General features: G+C 43.6%; 1 protein-coding gene across 5 annotated transcripts in view; it reads left to right on the forward strand.

Moving 5' to 3' along the window:
• PAK1 (p21 (RAC1) activated kinase 1) overlaps window positions 1–18483 on the forward strand; it is a 124265-nt gene that overhangs the window by 27017 nt on the left and 78765 nt on the right. For 3 of the 5 annotated variants that reach the window (XM_005290549.5, XM_042850259.2, XM_024108946.3), the window contains exon 2: window positions 11629–11672. The exons of the other annotated variants lie outside the window; for them this stretch is intronic. The gene's annotated coding sequence lies outside the window, so the exon portion shown is untranslated. The remainder of the gene's footprint in view (window positions 1–11628; window positions 11673–18483) is intronic. 5 annotated transcript variants of the gene reach the window in all.

The following is an 18483-nucleotide window of genomic DNA, read 5'->3' on the forward strand; positions in this document are numbered from 1 at the left end:
AGCAGGTGCTTCAGAAATAAAATTATTATTGTTCTTGGCAGAGGCAGAGCTCTGTGTGGTGCTTCCACAGCAGCTGCCTGCATTATGCCTGACTCAATTAATCCTCCTTTTATGGTAAGTAAATGGATTCTTCAATTCAAAAACCAAAAAGACAATTTAGAATTCTCCAGTAAGTTACAAACCATGTTCTGAGCTGGAACCCCTGACTGGTGTCCATCTAAAACAATTTGTTCTTAAAGTATGTAAATCAGTATTCTGAAGAATGGTAGTTTGGGCCGATTCAGAGTGCTTGATTCTCCACCACCTTCCATCTTGTGGGGTCACCTAAATCTGTTCAAAGTGGGTGTAAAATGCTGCCAGTCCAGCATGGTAGCATTTTTACATCCACTGTGCACAGATGTAAATGATTACACAAAGGTGCAAGGCAGAGGTGACTCACCCTGGAGAACAGCTTTCTGGTGTCATGTAGGAAGGAGGAACGGGCTGGGTGGTGGCGGTGCCAGGGTTGAGGCAGATGCATATTTCTCCCCCTCACCCGTTTCTGGCCCCTTGGGAGATTCTATGGGGGGGGGAAATTAACAGAAGGTTGCAGGGCCGCCCAGAGGATTCAGGGGGCCTGGGGCAAAGCGGGGGAGCTGTGGCGCTTGTACTCACCCGGCGGCGGTCCGGGTCTTCGGCAGCATTTCGACGGCGGGGGGGCCCTTCAGTCGCTCCACGTCTTCGGCAGCACTGAAGGGCCCCCCCGCCGCCGAAATGCCGCCGAAGACCCGGACCGCGGCTGGGCCAGGGCTCGTGGGGCCCTGCGGGGCCTGGGTCAAATTGCCCCACTTGGCCCCCCCCTCTGGGTGGCCCTGGAAGGTTGTGGTCTCTTCCATGATGCTCTCATCAGGAGTACGTGGGTAGCCAGTGGTGGGGGAATTTCTGATAACACAGTTCCATTGTAACAAAGGTGTGTGGGGACAGGTTGCCAGGGACCAGAGCCAGTGCAGGGGGACTAGGAATCTGCCACATTTAGAGGTAGATTTTGCAGTTTTTTTTTCTATGCTGTGGCAAACCCCATCTCCCTTGCCCTCCCAAGAGGCGGATATGGAGTATCCTCATGGACCCTTCCTTCCCCAGACCTCTGCTTCTTGAGTTTTCCATGGGAGGTGATTTTCTGGCCTCTGGTAGGCTTAATGCACTTCTCTACTGTGTATGCTTTAAGATTTTTAATGACAGGTGACTTATCCCTGATTGATGCGATTTCAAACACTGCCTTCAGCAATGTATGCATGTTAATTAAGAGCAAAGAATCTATTTTATATTACTCTGTACAGGATTTGCATTAGAAAGTGAAACTGCCCTGAGGGACAGCCTGAGGGGCCCGCAAAAATAAGTTGCCTGGTAGACATGGAGCCTAAATTTGGTCTCTCTTAGGCTATGTCTACACGATGACAGGTTTCAGAGTAGCAGCCGTGTTAGTCTGTATCCGCAAAAAGAACAGGAGTACTTGTGGCACCTTAGAGATTAACAAATAAGCTTATGCTCTAATAAATTTGTTAGTCTCTAAGGTGCCACAAGTACTACAGCTTATGGTGACATAACTCATGTTGAATAAATCAGCCCCTCGAGCGACGTAAGTTACACCGACAAAAGCGCAGTGTGGACAGCGCTATTTTGGCAGGAGAGGTTCTCTCACCAACAGAGCTAACGCCGCTTGCAGGGCTGGAGGAGGTAAGTCAGTGGGATAGCGCTCTCTCTCCTCAGTTTACAGCAGCTAGATTAGAGAGCCTCCAGCAGTGCAGTTGCACCACTGTAAACTTTCTAGTATAGCCATAGGCCTTATTTATCCTGGGGATCTGCTCCAATACAAGCTTTGGTTGGCCGGGCTCTCTGGGGTAAAGCCACTACAAGCAGCAATTTGCATCAGCAGAGCTTGTCTCAGTTTCAAGTAAGTGTAAAGTGTCCACATGCAAATTGTGGTTTGTGGTATTGCCTGCCTACATTGGGGAGTTCCATTAACTGGTGGCTGGCCACCAATGGGAGAAATCCCTACTGCAGACCAGGTTTTACACCAGTGTAATTTCATTGAAATCAAAAGCGTAAAACTGGAAAACAAAATTGTACAGGAAAACTCAAAGGGACCCTTTAAAGGGGTTACTCTAAAGAGATGCTGTCAACTTAAATTTGGGACCAGCTTTAAAATGTAGAGCAGAAAAAAATCAGCAAGAGTTCATATAACTTAATTTAAAATAAAATCCAATACAATCAGTAACTTTTTAACAACTAGTTCCCCTGCAATTTTAAAAAGCCAAACATTGCGCGAAAGTGAAACTAGCTTAATTGATTTTCATGGTTCACTGAGAGAAATACCAAAAGTAAACCACGAGCACAGTAAAGGCAAGTAAATTGGATTTGAAAAATTCCCTTACTTCCAATAATCTAAGGTGTGGTTAGCACATTTTTACTGGTGTTGTTTGTTAATATATGATTAAGTTGAGTGACCATTTCAGACAGCGGGTTACTTATTGGAGGTGGCTTTTACTGCAGGTTTCACTCTATTTATTTACTGCCAGCAGGGTAGTAATCATATTAAAATGTATCATACTATGTGTCAATGTCACCCCAGCTGGTGCAGGGGAATGTAATTGACACCCTGCTTTGAAAGTTGATCCTTGCACAAAGCTGAGTTTATTTAGCTCAGTGTGTACATTTCACCGTCTCTCCTATTAAAAATAAATAAATAAATAAATAAATAAATGGCATAGTGAGGGATAGCTCAGTGGTTTGAGCATTGGCCTGCTAAACCTAGGGTTGTGAGTTCAATTCTTGAGGGGGCCATTTAGGGATCTGGGGCAAAATCAGTACTTGGTCCTCCTAGTGAAGGCAGGTGGCTGGACTTGATGACCTTTCAAGGTCCCTTCCAGTTCTAGGAGATGGGATATCTCCATTTATTATTATTACATGTGCTTAACCTAGGGGAGTGAATCAGGGACACTACATATATTTTATGGAAGTATATCCCCAAAAGCTTTGATCCTGGGCTGAGAAATCCAAGCAGCAGCTGTACTTAATTATTACTGTGCGCTAATAGATCAGCAACATCACTAATGATTCAATTGTAGGCTGAACAGATTTTCAAAGTGAAGAGCCAGGAGGATATGGCACAAGGAAAAAGGGCGGGGAGAATTTTGAAGTTAGGGGGGGAATATGCCTTCTCCTTACTGTAGGAGCACAAGTGGGCTAGGAGTAGCTCTGGGGAAAGATTACACAAGCAAAAACAGTTTTTACTGGGCTGTGATGTGCAGTGCAGTTACCAGTTTGTTCCAAGGCTGCTTAGTTTGAGAGAAAATACAGGGAGATTATACAGTGATTCTAGGCAGTGCAGGAATGCATTATGCAGTTTTGGGAGCTGGAGAGCCAGAAAACTCTAAGGTTAGTCTGTGTCCTGGAGTTTACATGAAGGATCATTCTTGTATTCATTGCAACAGGATACTGTGTGTCCTCTGTTGTGGGAGATGCTACCTGATGGGCCTAGAAACTCAGGAGATTGTTTGTTTGTTTTCTGGAGCCTCTGCTAACTCCACTTGGATGGGGAAGGGTAGTGATGTGAGATGGGTTTGTTAGGAATGGTCCCTGAGGGGACTCATGAGCTCAGCCAGGCACCTGTCAGTTGAATTGGATTAGTGGATTAATGACACTGTTAGGATCTAAGTCTGCCTAGGATTACATAAAAACTGTACAGGGACATCAGGATAAACTGGGATACTCTTGGTTTTCAGGGACATGTCCTATTGGAACTATAAGTAAATGAGACGGAGCATCTGCCTTCAGTCACCTGCAAAAGTATGCAGATTGATACCGAAAAGTGTGTATGCAAGAGGGGGTGTCGAGACTAAGCAAATTGCAGTTCAAAAAGATATTCTTGGGATGTTTGAAAGAAAGCTGGGTAAATGAATGTACTTCAGCGCATATTGCATACTTCAGTGGAGGAAAAGGGAGCTGACGATCATGTCACAGCATGGGCCAGAAGAGCTGAGCTAGCTTTGAACCAATATCTTTGAGCTCATATTCTAAGTGGACTATGGAAAGCAGAATAAGAGGATCTGATTCCCTGTTGCCTTCCACCATGTACAGTCGTTTACTCCAGTGTAATGCGAGTGCAACATGGATGTTAAATGTGAATATTCTGATCTTGTGGCATTTTACGGTTGGTTTGTGAAAGAGCTTTAAGGACTTTACGTTGCTCGAAGTGCAGAAACTGTAGGAAATCTTCATGAGGAGAAAGGGGATGAATTGGAGCCAGGGTTTTGGGTCAGAACCTCTCTAATTCTAATGGCTAAAATGAAGATGCTTCCTAACATTGTAAGAATGTAGATCTGTACCTGGACTCCACAGTTCAGCATCACTTCTAATCTGTAGAGGGGAAAAATGTTGGAACAGGTTTATAATCCGATAACCACAAACTAACCTGCTTCTTTTGATGGGAAGTCTCTCTTGTGGAGAGGAGGAAAGGAGGGGCAGATGGCATGATCCAGGGGACAGGACACCATACTGGGAGTCTGGAGATCTGTTCGCCTCTCTGCCATTAACTTGCTTTGTGACCTTGCTCAAGACACTTCATCTCTCTGCCTCAGTTTATACCACTGTGAAATGAGGTTATGGATAAATGCTACCCATTTGCAAATATTATTGTTCTAGAGCAGAGGTTCTCAAACAGGGGGTTGTAAGGATATTACCTGGGGGGTCGTGAGCTGGCAGCCTCCATCCCCAAGCCCCACTTTGCCTCCAGCATTTATAATGGTGTTAAACATATAAAAAAGTGTTTTTAATGTATGGGGGGGGGAAGGGTTGCAATCAGAGGCTTGCTATGTGAAAGGGGTCACCAGTACAAAAGTTTGTGAACCACTGTTCTAGACACGCCTATATTACCCTCTTGGAAAAACCTTATAGGGTTGAATGGAAATGAAACTAATAGTTCTATAGAAATTCTTGGTGTGGGTGAGAGTTCAATAAAAGTCTATAGCAGAGAGAACTTTTTCTATAGACTGCTTTTAAAAACTCCCCAGAAGAGTTATTCTCTAGGTGACGGGTATTGACAAGTGCTGAAGGAATATCAACTGTTTCCTTCCCTGCAGTAATTTCTTCTATTTTGTCTCCCATCTATTTGCTTGACAGCTAATATGCCTTGCACTGATCCTGGAATTCTGAATCAACAAAAATGACAGGACAAAAGTATATGTGGAGTTCTTAACAGAAGTCATAAGTATTAGATGGAAAAGCCATATTGCTTGCAATAGGTGGTCTGTGTGTATTTTCCTCTTCCGTTTAAACAGATCAATTTCCACAGGTTGCTTCACAGTTATGAAGCAATTCAGTTAATTAACATTTTCAGTCAGAATGATCCTTTAGGACAAAGACACATTTATAACTGTAATGCACTTGGGAATGTGAGCATTTTCCTGCCTTATACAGAGTTTGGTGCTCCACGGAATGCGGTGTAACTGGAAAAAATGATGCTCTCAGATTTTCCTTGTACGAAGACATCCAGAACCCCAACATCTCAGCCAAACTGCTCAGTTTGACCTGGCTTCGGGTGGCAGCCAGTGTGGGGGGCCAAGGTGTTCTTAGTACTCTGGAAGCTATTCAGGGAAACTGAGCAAATTTAACAAAAGTATTGGGCTTGAAATAAGCTGAATTACATAGCTGTAATTGAAAATGGATGACCTGTTTCTGGGAGTTTGTCATGATAATGACCTTTTGAAAGCTTGTTCAAACTGTTTTCATTGCACTCAGACAGGAATGTTGTGTTCTTTGCCCAATCCCTTAAAACCTTTGTTTTAGCTACTGGCAGCTTTAATTATTTGGAGGTGAGGATCTGAAGAGATAAATTAGAAATGAAATCAGGGACGGGCCTGAGCCAAAACCTTAATTCTGAACATCCTGAACTTCAGGAAGTGGGGTTTGGAATCCAGCTTACTTCTACAAATGGCTCCTATCTCTATTAGGATCTGAATAAAACCCCAGAGTTGAGTATCCTTTAAGCGTGTGCCTGTGTCTGTGTCCAGAATCCTGCAGAGGAACATTGGTGATCTCCGAGAAGGGTTCTGAATCCTGCTTTAAACTCTGGGGTGCAGGCTGGTCTCTAATAAAAATGGCCCAGCCGCTCAACTGTGTTCAGTCAAATGTCAATTTTCTTCAAGCAGTTCAGATTATAGGTCCAGCAGATACTGTAATAACACTGACCCATTGGTTAGGCTGCCCAGCCCACGTTAGAGCATTTCTAAAGCCTGATCTACACACTTTTTTGGTTAGGGGGGTGACTTTTTTTTTAAATAGAGAAATAGTTAATTTTCTACAACTCCTAATGTGAGCGTAGTTATACTGATATAAAAGTTCTTATATGTGTATAGCTTATTCCTGTAGAAAGATGCCTGTCAGCTGGATATCTAAATGCTGTACAATTAAGTATCTGTCTATAGAACAAAAATGCTGCAGTTTCTCTCTGCTCCCTAATGAGCAAGGGTCTGTGGATGTAACTTTGTTGTAGGTGCCCTTCCTCGAGGAAGGCTTTCTTGAAAAGGCCTGTTTCGACTTAACACACTAGCTAAACACAATATTGTGGGTGTTGCAAACTTATAGGAGCATGCTGTTGAGTTCATGTTTTATATAATTATACACAAATCCCGGATTTAATGGATTGTGGCTTCAGACCTAAACCTATTCTTAAACTATCACCGCTGACTTAACATTTCAGTAGCTAAAAGATGCTACTAAACGATGATGACAAAAAGATTAGGGTGACCAGACAGCAAATGTGAAAAATCAGGACAGAGGGTGTGGGGTAATAGGACCCTATATAAGAAAAAGACCCAAAAATCGGGACTGTCCCTGTAAAATCGGGACATCTGGTCACCCTAAAAAAGATTAAGGTAACATTATAGATCTCATTTTAAAACTACACTAGCCTACAGGAAATTCAGCTTTAAAGCTGGAAACCCCACCATTAATTAAGGCCTTGTCTGCACTACAGAGGGGTGGCGTGAAGGGGAAATGAAGAAGTCTTGGAAAGGACTGTGTGGGCAGAGTTTGGGGGGGCATGGAAAAGAGTTCTGAATGTGCTGCAGGAGAAGGCATGCATGCATCTGCTCAGTTCTGCACCATTATTAAGAACTTCAGCATCTGTGTTTGCTCCTCCATGACTTTAATCATCTGCTCAGCAGCGTCCTTAACAAACTCCTGATTTTCTTTTCTGTCCTGCCTTTTCTTCCCTCCACTCCTTGAGTTCCCTTTTCTCTGCATTGGAGAAGTGCAGTGCCTCCCAGAACATGTCTTCTTTGCTCTGTCTTCGGTGCTTTCTTATCTGGCGGAGACGCTTGGCCAGTTTGTGTGGGGTATTCCTCAAGGCCACATCAGCCGAAGCACAAGGAACAAAGCACGGAAGCATGATTGTTAAGTTCACACATAGTATCGAAACATTTCAGTGCAACACACCTCTGGTAACGTAATGATCACTTTCTCACCGACCCTTGGGAAGCACACATCTCTGCGAACACCCAAAGCATGGTGAGTGTTGGCAGGGGGCTCTACATGGGGAAAAGAGCACTCTTCAAGGATTGCGGTGCAGCCGACTAGGGGAAAAATTCTAAAATTCACCCGCACTTTTCACAGGCGGGGGTCGTAGCAGATATCTCACTACTGAGGCTAAGCAGGTACATCTATTACACGCTTGTGGCTTCCACCCTGGTCCGGATGCTGCTCGCCTGTGTGCCGGTTTAGTCTCTGCACAAGTGATTGCCAAATGGCATGGGAAAGTTTTCTACAATGGGGGAAGGAACAAAGCAGCTCTGCCAAGGAACCTTTGGCAGAGGCTTGCCGAGTACCTCCAGGAAACTTTCCTGGAAATCTCTCTGGAGGATTCCCGGGAGATCTCGGTGTGCATCAACACCTTGTTCCGCCATACCGATTAGCTGCACAGGGAAATGTCCAGCTCACAGAAACACGGCCAGCCTCCCACATTTCTATACCCTGAATCTACCTCCACACTAAACAATCCACAGCCACTTACCAGGTGTCTGGTCTTCTGCTTCTCGGTCCCCGGAGAGCAACTGCTGCGACTGGCTACACACCTCTGGAGTGAAGAATAGTTCCTGGCTGCCTGCCCCACCGGGCGACCCCACTGGGAGCACCACATAATTGTCTAACTCCACCTCTTCTTCAATGACTTTGTCCTCAGGGTTAGGTTCTTTTTCCGCTGCCTACAGGCCTGCCGAAGTATCCACAGGGCTCTTGGCGGTGAAGGTGGGGTTGCCACTGAGGATAGTGTCCAGCTCCTTAGAGAACCGGCAGGTCTTAGGTGCCTCCCTCACCTTATGGTACTTCTGCCTCAGCGCCTTTATCTTCGCTCTGCACTGCAACGTGTCCCGATCATAGTCCTTTTTGCACAAGCCTCAAGAAATCTGCCCGTAGGTATCAAAATTCCTACGGCTCAGGCACAGCTGGGACCGCACAGCCTCCTCTCCCCATATACTGAGCAGAGCCAAGTGGGAGAGCGTTTGCTGCAGTAAGCCGCATGGTCACTTGGGAAGATGCAATGAGGCCTTTCCACACTGAGCCAACAGGAAATGGAATTTCAAAAATTCCCGGGGCTTCTAAGGGGGAGGGGTGGATGGTTGTTTACCTGGCTGCAGGGCAGTGGAGTTCAAACTGCTGACCAGAGTGGTCAGGATGGGCATTGTGGGACACCTCCTGGAGGCCAATTAGAGCAATAAAATCAAGTGTGGTGTCTACACTGGCACTTTGTCAACAAAAATTTAGCGCAAAAAGCCTTATGCCTCTCATCGAGGTGGTTTTATTTTGTCGCCAAAACAGGGCATTTTTGCCAGAAAAAGTTTCATCGCAGTTTGTACGCATTCACTGTTTTGTCAACAAAATCTGTCTTTTGTTGACAATACTCTGTAGAATCATAGAATATCAGGGTTGGAAGGGACCTCAGGAGGTCATCTAGTTCAACCCCCTGCTTAAAGCAGGACCAGTCCCCAACTAAATCCTCCCAGCCAGGGCTTTGTCAAGCCTGACCTTAAAAGCCTCTAAGGAAGGAGATTCCACCACCTCCCTAGGACTTGTGGCACCTTAGAGACTAACAAATTTATTAGAGCATAAGCTTTCGTGGACTACAGCCCACTTCTTCGGATGCATATAGAATGGAACATATATTGAGGAGATATATATACACACAGACAGAGAGCATAAACAGGTGGGAGTTGTCTTACCACCTCTGAGAGGCCAATTAATTAAGAGAAAACAAACTTTTGAAGTGATAATCAAGCTAGCTCAGTACAGACAGTTAGATAACAAGTGTGAGAATACTTACAAGGAGAGAGAGATTCAATGAACCTATCCTTGTAACAAACCCCGATGCCAACTCTGTCCACATATCTATTCCAGTGACATCATCATAGGACCTAATCACATCAGCCATACCATCAGGGGCTCGTTCACCTGCACATCTACCAATGTGATATATGCCATCATGTGCCAGCAATGCCCCTCTGCCATGTACATTGGCCAAACCGGACAGTCTCTACGCAAAAGAATTAATGGACACAAATCTGACATCAGGAATCAAAATACTCAAAAACCAGTGGGAGAACACTTTAACCTGTCTGGTCATTCAGTGACAGACCTGCGGGTGGCTATATTACAACAGAAAAACTTCAAAAACAGACTCCAACGAGAAACTGCTGAGCTAGAATTGATATGCAAACTAGACACAATCAACTCCGGTTTGAATAAAGACTGGGAATGGCTGAGCCATTACAAACATTGAATCTATCTCTCCTTGTAAGTATTCTCACACTTGTTATCTAACTGTCTGTACTGAGCTAGCTTGATTATCACTTCAAAAGTTTGTTTTCTCTTAATTAATTGGCCTCTCAGAGGTGGTAAGACAACTCCCACCTGTTTATGCTCTCTGTATATGTGTATATATATCTCCTCAATATATGTTCCATTCTATATGCATCCGAAGAAGTGGGCTGTAGTCCACGAAAGCTTATGCTCTAATAAATTTGTTAGTCTCTAAGGTGCCACAAGTCCTCCTGTTCTTCTTTTTGCGGATACAGACTAACACGGCTGCTACTCTGAAACACCTCCCTAGGTAACCCATTCCAGTGCTTCACCACCCTCCCAGTGAAAGTTTTTCCTAATATCCAACGTAAGTGTACACAAGGCCTAATACTCCTGTGACTAGGTATGTAAAGATTCTCCCACATCGGGAGACTGGTGTGGTGTTCATCTTATTCACATGTGCATAGGTAATCTGTTGTACAGTGTGTTATGCATTTCCCTCTGAGTCTGACCCACAGAGGAGATAAGGCTGCTACATCTCAACCAGGGGTATGAGTACCGCTGGGGTACGCAGGGGTCTTCCATAGTTGCATCAACTCATCTAGATATTTGCCTAGTTTTGCAACAGGCTACATAAAAAGTACTAGCGAAGTCAGTACAAACTAACATTTCATACAATGACTTGTTTATACTTTTCTATATACTGTACACTGAGATGTAAGTACAATATTTATATTCCAATTGATTTATAATTATATGGGAAAAATGAAGAAGTGAGCAATTTTTCAGTAACACTGTGACTGTGACACTTGTATTTTTATGTCTGATTTTGTAAGCAAGTAGTTTTTAAGTGAGGGGAAACTTGGGCTATGCAAGACAAAGCAGACTCCAGAAAGGGGTACAGTAGTCTGGGAAGGTTGAGAGCCCCTGAGCTACAGGGCTTAGTCTTTCAGCTCAAGCTGTAGTGGTCCTGCTCTTTGTTCTGGAGGTCATAGTTTCAATCCCCAATGATGACAAGGTTGACAGTTGTTGCACAGATAAATGTAGCCGTCACTGTTTGTTTTACTCTTTCTAAAACTAATTATATAATTGTTTTTTAAAGCTACAATGATCTCTGAGAAACTAGCATATTAAATCCTAGTGAGATTTACAGCAGGCCCTGTAAGTAATGACTTTTCTAAATGAAGTTATTTATATATACCAAGGCACTAGATTAAATCATAGATTACAAGAATCTGTATGCAGCCCTGTTATGTTAGACCCTGATTAAGCGAGGTACTTAAATATGTGCCAAACTTTAATCATTTGACTAGTCTCAGTGAAGGCAATGGGATTGCTTATGTGCTGGAAGTTAGGCACATGCTGACGTATCTTGCTGAACGGGGGTCTCGGGGTGGTACAGTTTTGAAAAGTGACTCTAAAAAGTGGCTTATAGGGCTCCGTGCTTGTCTCAGTGTTTCCAGATCAAATGTACTCTGTTCACAGTGAAAGAGATGCTTTCTCTATCTGCCAGCCTTGCAAGATCAGCCTGGGGATGGGAGTGTCAGGTGAGGTCTTTTCCTTCTCGTGACTCATAGCTAGCACTAGACATTCTGCCGGTCAAAATCTGCCCTCAGTGACACTGATGCAACCCTATTGCCGTCAGTGGGTTTGCACAGGTGTAACTGATTGAAACTTAGCATGCAATTTTGTTGATGATCCACAAGCAAGAGTACAATCCTGCTCACTCTCTCACATATTCTGACTCTGTAGGGCTGTATGGAGTAAAAAATCAGTAACTTTTTTTTTTTTTTTTTAAAGGAGCCAGCAGATGAGCCTCAGTGTACTTGGAATCTTCTGCTGAGGTAAGAAGGTGCCATTTCTACAGAATCACTCTTTTCAGAATAGAACCGCCTTTAAAAGATATAATTCCAAAAAGGAAGTGTGTGTATATGGGTGGGGTGGGGTGGGGTGGGGTGGAGGGGGAGGAGAGGGCAGAGAATATGGAGCAGAACCCAATACAAAATGGAATAAACATCTGAATGATAATGTCCAAGTCTTTCACGTGATTCTCCAAAATCCTGTCCTCTACTGGTTGGCATGTCATTACTGGCCTTGATTAAGTGTGATCGTGTTTGCTTCTGGTGGTTGCATCCTACATGGGAGATTAGACCTGGAAAGGGAGAGGAAGAGAGACAGAAAATGAGAGGCGAGATGGAGGGGCCTGACTTTTTCTACTACTTATATAGTCACTTACACTTGTGCAAAATGGATGTACAGTTCTACCAGAGCAAAATGATCGTTACACCCACATTGCACTGGTGTAAATGACTACTCAAGAAGTGAGGCAGTGTGGAATTCTATCCAGGGGAATACAGGGCAAGAACGGATTTGTGATGCCTTTGTTCTATGGAACCAAAAGTATAGACTTGCCTTTCCTCTAAGTTGTTGTTGTTTGTTATTGTTTGGAAACCCTCTCACGTCTCTGGATATTCAGTCTTATCAAGCTGATGTTTAAGATCATAAGCATGCAAAGATGCATCTGCATCTGCTGGCTACTAACAAAAAAAGGTCTGAGAGAAGAGATGAACTTTCCTTCCCTTCTTTGTCTCTGCCATGTTTCCTTCCAGATGGTCTCATTTGGGAAGCTCCTGGGGCTGAAAGCTTATGTTGCGGAAGAACCGTATGCATTTGAAAGAAACTCCAGATAACAGGCGTATAACTACTCAAGCTCCATCTTCATATGCAGCAATACTGTGTGCTACTGTCACACAAGCTTTTGTACTTAGGGCATTCTGTACCTAATTTCCATATTAAAACCTTATCTGCGTTTTTCCTGAGGGGCGGGTCAACGCGTGAAATCCAGGTTCAGATATGCTTTCTGCAAATTAGTACAGATGACTAGTTTAAAAACTCTTTTTTTTTACACAGAGGTAGTATGGTGTTAGTGGTGGTGGGGTGTGTGTGTGTGCGGTTAAACAAGATTAGGGCTTGATCCAACTCCTATCCAAGTCAAGGGAAAGAATCCTAATAGGAACTGGATCATAGCTTTCATACAGAAACTTGGTGCTAGCTAGTGGGGAGCTAGCTACATTGGGGAGCAGGAGAGGAAGGATGGTCCCCTGATTAGGGCACTAGTCTTTGGACTTGGGAGACCTGCATTCTGTTCCCTGCTACACATCAGTCTCCCTATTTGACTATGGCCAAGTCTCTCTGTACCTCAGTTGCCTATCTGTAAAACGGGGATAATCGCACTGAAGATGTTGTGAGGATAAATACATTTAAGAAAAAAAAGTGTGGTGTTCATATACTGTGCTCGTCACTATAGTGCTCATATACTAGGGTTATTGGGGGGCCATAGAATATCCTAAAATAGGGGAGGGAACAAAATTTGGCTACCTGGTACTTGACAGTAACGCCCACAAAATCTGTGAAGAGGCCACTCTGCAGATCATCCAACCGCAGATGCATTCTGGGTTTTGGCAGAGGGTCTGTAATGCTTGTGAGTATGTTCCTGTTGATTCTGCAGTGATACCTACAAATCCACAAAATGCAGTATCAGGAGTTGGTTGGGAGGGGAATGATATTGGTGGTGAGAATATGGATGCAAGATGACGCTATTCTTGTATCTTACATTGTGGAAGGCATTTTCAAAGGGGGTCAGACTCTGGCCCTTAATTTTAAGTATTGTGGATCAAAGAGGCTAAATTCTGCTACACAGCTGATCTGGAGCATTCAAAGATCTAGGTCTGTGTAGATCGTAAGAAATAGAAGTGTCAGATAACACAGCAATGGGCTACTCTGCAGATTTCTCAGGAGCCAAGTTGCTAAACTGACTCCTGGAAGTGAACACACGGAGTTGAACATCCCCACTCTTGGCCAGTACAGAAGAAAGTTCTGTTTGAAGCAGTGAGGGCATTGAAAGCAGTGAGCCTTTCTTGTTAAACTCTAAACTAGAAGCACTAGAGAGATTTGAGGCTGTCACAGGCACTAAGCTTTCAGAGGTTGCCTTTTAATTCAGTTCAAGAGCTAGGCACCATTGAAGATACTGAAACATAATATATTGAGATATACCTATCTCATAGAGCTGGAAGGGACCTTGAAAGATCATCAAGTCCAGCCCCCTGCCTTCATTAGCAGGACCAAGTACTGATTTTTGCCCCAGATCCCTAAGTGGCCCCCCTCAAGGATGGAACTCACAACGCTGGATTTAGCAGGCCAATGCTCAAACCACTGAACTATCCCTCCCCCCTTAAACATAGCATTACATAGATCCTGAAACACTGAGCGGCAACATGGTCCAGTGGATAGGGTGTCAGACTGGGATTCAGGAAACCTGCCTTCTGTTCCTGGCTCTGCCACCAACCTGGTGCGTGACCTTGGGAAATGTAACCTGTCCCTGTCCTTAGTTTTGCCTTTTTAAATTGCAAGCTCTTTGGGGCAGGCGTTTTGTTCAGTAGGCGCTTTGTTCTTACTAGGCGTTTTGTTCAGTATCTAGCCCAGTAGGGCCCCAATCTCAGTTGGGGTTTCTAGGTGCTACTATAATACAAAGAATAATTGTTTTTGGTGTATATGTCTCATATCTTTCTGTGACAATGACCAACTATTGGATTATGTCCACCTGATCTCTGAATAAATAAAATATCACTGTATATTTCTCATTCAACCTATTTCTTCAAATGTAAATTACTTATGGAAAAATAATCCTGCCTTCGTGTGAGTTCTTTAATCCAGTGTTTATGTAGAAAACGCAATGTACCAACCTTTCTTGCAAGATAGTGTGTCTTAACTAGACTGCTGTGATATCAGATCTGAAGCTTGGGTAGTAACACTTGCACCATGGCTGTTTTAGAGTTTTCTAATTTCTGAGTCGTGTGTTCTATTTCTCTTAATAATTTTAATCCGGTAGGAGTTATCTGTGGGGTGGCATCAAGGGTGAATTGAGGTATTGATGAGGTGCCATGCTCAGTTTTCAACTCTGGACTCACCCTCTCTTCTTCTTTAACAGGAATTGTTCTAGGTTTTGATGAAGGTTTTTCCAAAACTTGGTTCTCATCATAAGGTGGTGGCTGCGGTGCGGTAGCCCCTGCCTGTGGGCCATTGGATGGTGGCCAACCTGGGTCATTCCACATGTCCCCAGTGCAGCATCCATTCCAATTATTCCATGTTCCATCTTTTAATTTGGCTAGGGCCACCTGTTTCCATTTCTGTCCCCATCCTTCAGGCACTATAAAAGCACTTGAAGTCTGTTGTTGGGTAACAGGGGACGGCACCTTTCTTTTGCAGGTTTTCCACAGCTGTTTCCAATTTTTTATTCTCCTGTTTTAGCTGTTTGAGCATATGATGTGTCTGGACTGCCTGCTGCCCTGCTAAAAGAGTTTGGGCTTTCCAGTGCTCGACAACCTGGATGCTTCTTCCAAAGTCTGGGTTACCTCTTCTACTTCCTTGTTTTTTTCCATGACTTGCCTGGCCAGTATTGTGGCATGTTGTTTAAGCCATTTTACTGCTATGGCCATTAATTGCAATATTCTACATTTTTTTACTTTTGTTATTGTTTTTCAAAACTTCAGTTTCTGCCATTACTTTACATATTCCAGTCCATGTTTCCCCACGTTCTTTTTTAAATTCATATGGGCTCCCCTTGCTGGCAATCCAGCAGGTCCAAATTTCATCAAACTCTGTGTGGATATGCAGGGAGGGGATAAGGGAGTTCCGTAGCTCATGGTTTTCTGTCATGTTAGATCGCGATTCCTACAGAGGATAGCTCGCTTACTTACCAGATCAGTGATCGTGGGTCACCAGTGTGGTTAGATGTTTGGCTGTGTGTGTGTGTGTGTGTGTGTGTTCTCCTTGTGTGCTATCCCAGCTCTGCGCAGACAGTTGGCACAGCAGACCTCGAGTGAACCGCCCAATGACCACAAGATCTGTTAAGGTACGAAGGCACCAGGCCAGGTTTATTGTCAACGAAGCACAGTACTAGTATTCCGCAGACTTTATTGCACAACTAATACATGTATGCCCGTAACAATGGACCAGCTCAGTGAACAGTGGGACTTTTCATTCCTTCCTAGGCTAGACAAAGACACTTCCTCTGAGATACATTCTTATGCCCTGATACAAACAAGTTACATACTGCCTCTCTGACCAAGTTAGTTACTGCTCCCTCATGTGGCTAGTTATTACCCATCGCCTTGTTCATGTTGGTTCAATCAAAACATCTCTATTATGTACTGTCATCCAGACCTTATCTTTTAGGAGGGGTCAGTATGTTTCTCTTATCCTTGGGAAATGTTTTTATACCATCCTTGATATCGGGATGTTCTGGAACCACTTGATATCAGGATGTGTTTGTGTGAGTACTCTGTGCCTAGCACTTCTTAGGAATGTGTATTTCTGCAATATCAGCCCTGTTCTTGCCAGATTCTGTGAGCAGGTCCTGCCTCTTACTCACAGTTAGTCTTTGCTTTATATCAGTAAAACTTTGACCACTACTTCAGCCCAGGCCTCAGGCTTCATACCAGGCCTTTGATACAAGGGCTTATGTCTCAGGCTCTTGTCCTACTACAACCTGATTCTGTCCTCTTAAAATAGCTCTGTCCTCCTTAGTGTCAATCTCTGATTCCAAGCCTACCATCAAGAGTGCTCCTAATAATAAAACTAACCGACACTAAACAGTAGGTTCTGACGACATGGTCTGTGTTGTCTGTAGAAAGCATTGAGCTATAGCAATAAAGCTTAGTAGCTCAGTAGTTTCTTTTTAGAAAAGAGGAACTGATCATATGCTACGCACTTGGTGAAGGGGAAAGGAAGAATGGAAGTCTTCTTTAGAGAGCTACCTTTAGTCCTCCAAGCAAACTGTGCAACTAACAACTCATCTTGTTGCCTTTACTCACCTATGGTTAGAGCTCTCTCTGACCAATTCTCTGTTTTGCCACATACTCTCTTCCTTCAAGTCCCTTCTTAAAAATATACCACTTCCATGCAGTCTGCAAACCTATGTATGCACATACACACAATAATCTTTGAACCTCCATGATGAGTGTATATTACCAATAGATGTGACTGCTATCCACTCTTCTCCTTCAGCCTGTAATCATCATATGACATGTCCTGTCTGCCTTAACTTAGACAAGCGTTAACAGTGAGCATGTCTCCCTCCAGAGACTACAAAAGCCAACCCCTTTACAACTAACATTACACCTTTAGCTCAAATGAGGTTGAATTTCCTGGCTTTGCTCTTAAGTGTGACAGTGGAATCTATGTAGCCATTGTTTGCTATACTATATAAAAAATAGTTTAATGGGCTTGCATGGAATACGTTGATATTTCATGTTGGTTTAAGGTTTTTAATCGCATGTCTTAGAAATACTTTTGTCTTTAATTTTCATCTTTTAAAATCCAATATTTCTAAAATGTAACTGTGAAACTCAGTGTTAGTGAAGGGAAGGGCTGGCAGAGTCTTTCTGCTGTAAAGAGTTTAAAGAATGGAAGATATAAACATGACTGCCGTGGGATTATTCATGATTGCATTTTGATGAGTCAGTCTTTTTTTCCCTCCGCTGTCTGAAATAGTTAGGTCTTGCTTAGTTTCAGGGTTAAACATGAGCGTATTAACTAATCTGTGCAAGTCTCTGGCATTTGATAACTGTGCGATTTTGAGCAGAAATGCCTTTGCTTCATTTAAATCAGAACCTGTTTTGTCATTTCAACAGTGCGCTCACATCCCCTCTTATGCTTCTGTTCCAAAATGAGTCGTATTTCAGTCCCCAGAAGATACACTGTCAAGTTTCCCCTTGGCTATTTTTTTAAAGTGTTTTTTTTTTTTTAGTCATTGTGCCAAGGACATTTTCTGATAGCTAGATAGATATTCAGTGTTGAATATTACATATTGTTGCCTAGACACTGCATTGATTACTTAAATGCCTGTGACCCGGTTTGCAAAAGAAGGGCTGATCCTGAAATGTGTGGAGCACCTGCTACTCCAGATGAAGGTGCACCTAAGGATCAGGCTCTCGGATTCCAATCCTGTGCTCATTGAAATCAGTGATTGCAATGGGCGAATGATCACTCTCTAAGGAGATACTCCATTAAAATGGATTTCATACGAGTCAAAACATCAGCTGTCTGTTACTTGACTCCTCACAGGAGGAGGGTTGGAGCAAGGCTGAACAGGTTTGTTCGAAACAATACTGCACTGGAGGAAAACTGCCATCTATCTTAGATAGCTAAACTAATAGTTACTAAATAGGAGTATCAGAGGGGTAGCCGTGTTAGTCTGAATCTGTAAAAAGCAACAGAGGGTCCTGTGGCACCTTTAAGACTAACAGAAGTATTGGGAGCATAAGCTTTCGTGGGTAAGAACCTCACTTCTTCAGATCTTGCATCTGAAGAAGTGAGAAGGGGGGACTTGTGCTCCAAGGATCTTGCATCTGAAGAAGTGAGGTTCTTACCCATGAAAGCTTATGCTCCCAAGCAAGATCTGAAGAAGTGAGGTTCTTACCCACGAAAGCTTATGCTCCCAATACTTCTGTTAGTCTTAAAGGTGCCACAGGACCCTCTGTTGCTTTAAATAGGAGTAGAGAGCATAGTCAGGTGCCCTCAAGCCAGGGGCAGGGTAGCGTTCCTGGGTATCAATACTGTTACAATCTGTATGTACCCAGAGCACCAATACAGGAA

Source organism: Chrysemys picta, chromosome 1 (assembly GCF_011386835.1).
Source record: "Chrysemys picta bellii isolate R12L10 chromosome 1, ASM1138683v2, whole genome shotgun sequence".
Classification (NCBI taxonomy): domain Eukaryota; kingdom Metazoa; phylum Chordata; order Testudines; family Emydidae; genus Chrysemys; species Chrysemys picta.